Source organism: Dipteris shenzhenensis, chromosome 1 (genome assembly GCF_047967505.1).
Source record: "Dipteris shenzhenensis isolate YYH24624 ecotype China chromosome 1, Dip_SZ_1.0, whole genome shotgun sequence".
Taxonomy (NCBI): domain Eukaryota; kingdom Viridiplantae; phylum Streptophyta; class Polypodiopsida; order Gleicheniales; family Dipteridaceae; genus Dipteris; species Dipteris shenzhenensis.
This window is the reverse complement of record NC_141596.1, coordinates 27,842,649-27,847,028: the sequence shown is the minus strand read 5'-3', so window position 1 is coordinate 27,847,028 and position 4,380 is coordinate 27,842,649.

Below are 4,380 nucleotides of genomic sequence, written 5' to 3'. Positions count from 1 at the left end.
GCATGATATTCCAACCACTAGGCTGGTTTAGGACAATCACATTAAGTTCCTAACACTCACATAACTGGTGTTTGAGCTGACCCAACCATGATTGCATGATGTTCCAACCACCGAGCCAGTTTAGGGCAATCACATGAACTCCAAGCCACCTTGGTTCTAGTGTTTGAGCTGAACCAGCCACATGGTTTCATGATATTCCAACCACCAGGCTAGTTTAGGACAATCACATGAAGTCCAGGCCAATCTAGTAAACTATCCCAAAGCTCAAGCACAAACAACCACTGGGCTGGTTTAGGCAACCACTGACTTGCATTGTATCAATAAATGAAACAAGTAAACTATCCCAAAGCTCAATCACAAACAACCATCGGGATGGTTTAGGTAACCACTGACCTGCGTTGTATCAAGCATGTGTATATGATGCACTTGTCAAATAGCTTTGCATCCCATCTGCTTTCTATAGATGTCCTTGTTATTTGGAGAAACTTTCGAGAGATGCACGAAGAGTGGAAGCAATGCATGATCATCTCGATCTGAGTAGTCTATGGGCTTCAATAGAATGCAAGAATAGAAGAGACAATCTAAGTGCAGAAGTCATTGCAATAGTGGAGATGTTTTGGCACGAAAATACGAGGTGTTGGTAGGATTGCCAACTCTAGGAACTTTAGGGTGTAGGCTAAAGCTAGTGAAGACTCGAGATTAGCATTTACCTGAATGTCCTGATGTTGCTTGCTTGAATGCTACCACCAATCATGACATCACAACTCGTTTTCTTTGCTCTGATGGCAATGATCGAATGCATGCATTTGCAACTGCTTCTTGCTGCTTCTTTGCAAGGAGTCTTCTGTTCCTTGTGCCATGACCAAGCTTTTTATCTTTTCTATCTCATAGCCTCTGTTTGCTTCTCTTGCAAGCCATGGCGAGCTACATGTTACCATGGCAACGATTAGTGAAAGATGACAATGCCAAAACAAAACAGAGAGAAGCTAGCTTGTGAGGCAAGCAAAGAATAGAAAATAACTTACCCGAAAGAAGACAAGGGCAAACCAAAGTCTGCACAAGGTCACGTCAAGGTGCATGCGGGTTGCAAGGCATTTGCAAGGTAGGGGCAGGTTGCAAGTACTTAATCTTCCAAGATTTGATGGGTGGGAGGTGTGAAAATTCAAAATTCGTGGGAGTAGCAAAATTTCAGCCGTCGGTTTTCCTCCCTCTGACAATACACGTCAATAGAATTGGGTATCCCAAACAAGTGCAATGTGGCCTAAAATGATTCAAAACACAAATACACTAAAGGGCATGCTATCGGGTTTGATGCTGTGTATTATTAAATGCAATGACCTTTGGCATGCTTATGAGACATATAGCAAGCAAGTGCATGGAAAAATAAACAATTCAAAATTGTAAATATCTTTTCACATGCACAAATTACACATTTCCAACTTCTTCCATTTTAGGGTGAATCTACCAACAGCTATCAATGTTTTAAGACCACCATGCAGTAGTCCCACTAGTTTGGATTCCAAATTTTCAATCCATTTTGGTTTTCAACAAATCAAAAAAAAGTTATGGAGCATGCCGCCTCAAATGGGTATGCATCACTTTAGCACAACATTGAAGGCCCGTTAACCCATGCCTAATGTTCTCATATAGGTGTGTCCTTGGGTTGGGGAGAAGCTCACATAGTGTACTTTTGAATGATTACTTGGTTGCTTATATGTATAGAACAAAATTTTGACGTTTTTGAATAAATTGCTATATACTATAATCTTCAGGATGCATGCTTCACATGCAACATAGCATTTTCAATGCTTTATAATTTTTTGGCTCTCATATTCAAGTTTGGAATGTGTACTACAAGGTGAAGACAAAGTTTGTCGAATTTCGTTGAGCAATGCATTAAGTTATGGATCATGCAAGATACCTATATACAAAAAAGTCCCTGAACCTCACTAAAAATGGCTACACAAGCAAATAATGACCCTAAACAATACTATGATTCCAATTGGTGTACGCCTATACCTCATCCAAAGGCGAATTACACATAACACCTATTTCATTAATTTTGGACTTTTTGTGTTGTTTTTGGACGAAGCCCAAAAATCCTTCCCAAATGAAAACTTTACTTTGTGAAAATATCCTTCCCAAATCAAAATTTTACTTTCTGAAAATATTCTTCCCAAATCAAAATTTCACTTTGTGGCACTATCATATTCACATAAAAATATTGTTTTTTCAATCTATACTTTTGTACCAACATGCAAGAATTTGAAATAATCCTATATTAGAAATTCTAGCTATATCTAACTTATTTGTTAATTTAATTATTTTTAATATTTTTTCTTGACGTTTTTCCTTGATGTGATAAATTTATAAACCCATGAAAGGAGACTTAAATATTTCATGAAAATAACATTGTCACTCGCAATATGCACAAATTTTTTAAAACTTTTAATAAATAGAAAAAAGACATGATGCCATAAGACCCAAGTTTTGTATTGAACCAAAGAGGTATAATAGCAATTATAGCTATTATTATATGATTACATTGAGAGATGTTGCTCTCAGCTAGAGTCTTTATATCCAAAATGATATAGATTGAACATATGTTTACAATTTAAATTGTTGCTCTTAAAGAGCCTCAATTCGTGCCATCTGCATAATTTGACTCCCCATTGTCTTATTGCTCAATGTCATGATAGTCCCTCGCCAGGTGCCATCTACATAATTTGACTCCCACTTGTCTTGCCAAGCCTTGCCCCTTGGGTGCATTGACTCCCTATTGTCTTATTACTCAATGTGATAGTCCCTTGCCAGGTGCCATCTGCATTAACTCCCTATTGTCTTGCCAAGCCTTGACCCTTGGGTGACATCCAGTGCAAAATACAGGTGCCATCTGCATTAACCCCCACAAGTTATCTTGCCAAGCTTTGCCCCTTGGGTGCATTGACTCCCCATTGTCTTATTGCTCAATGTGATAGTCCCTTGCTAGGTGCCATTTGCATTAACTCCCTATTGTCTTGGCAAGCCTTGACCCTTGGGTGACATCTAGTGCATATTTTGACTCTCATTTGACATAGGAGGTGATGACTCTGATTATAATTGTCTTAGATTGGCTTCTTGCCTAGTACCCAAATAAAATCCTTCAATGGACTTCAATACAAAGCTTTAATCATGGACATTCTTCATTTGCGTTGTCTCCTTCTACTTCCTCCATGGCGAGCATCCTTAAAAATTCGTGTATATGCAAAATAGTTTGCTGTGGTATTTTTATTTTTCCTTCTACCTCATATCCCATGCGCTTCTTTGATTTCTTTGCCCTTGAATGCCAAGACACTATGATTGTCTCCGTCGAAACTTGAGAGACCGCTTCATCATTTGGGACCCACTCCTTCATTATACAATTAGTATATACAATGTGTTGTTATCCATATTCTCCTTCCTGCCCTTTGGCTCATACCATACCGCTGTAAATGTTGTAGCTCTCCCTTGGTCATCTCTTTGCACATCAACTACTTTTGCAACCCAAAACTTCACATTCTCATATTCATCATCTAATGGCCGAACCACAACAAAACAATCGACCTCTATATCTACTTGTGGCATAAACTCTCTCTTCTTCGATCCATAATATGGATGTGGGAGTAATGATACAAATTCATTTTCAAAGACTGCAGCTGGGCGCAAATCGTTATGAACATTTGGCCAAAACATATTGCATTCTTCCTTGACATCCTTTGAGCCTCGCATTCTCTTAAGGTCCTTTATTAAATTTCGTGTCTTGTTAATTACAGTGGTAGTGTGTTCTCTCCAAGTAGTCTTCGAATCAGGATATCTCCGGAGCATTTCATCTTTGTATGTAATAAATGCTTTTAATCCTTCTATTTCACAATTAGACCTCTCATTGAATTCTTGTATAGGATCCCATGTTGGATACCTTTCCTTGCTGGGAATTGAAGTTAAGAGACTGTAAGGTTCTTTAGGTTCCCATTTTGTATCATGAGAATACTGTTGCCATTGCATTATAGGTTTTTCATCAAAAAAAAAAAAAAAAGAAAGTAGTGTGGATTGGTATGACCTGTCAATGCATCACCACCCCTTTGTATGAAAGGTAGAATGAAGCTCTTCCAATCATACATTCTTTCAAGCCTCTCACATACTGTACTTTCCTTACAACCACCAACTTGCCTGCCACATCTTCTTACCAAGTCATCTATTGCCTCCACATCTTTGCACTTAAGCTCCCTTGAGACTGTGCTAAAAACCTGATCGATATCCTCATGTGTATGCCCAACATACAAAAATCCACATTCGACCTCATTGAAGATTCGATGAGCAACTAGCACGGAGCAGAATGCAAACATGAGTACATTCTTATTTTCT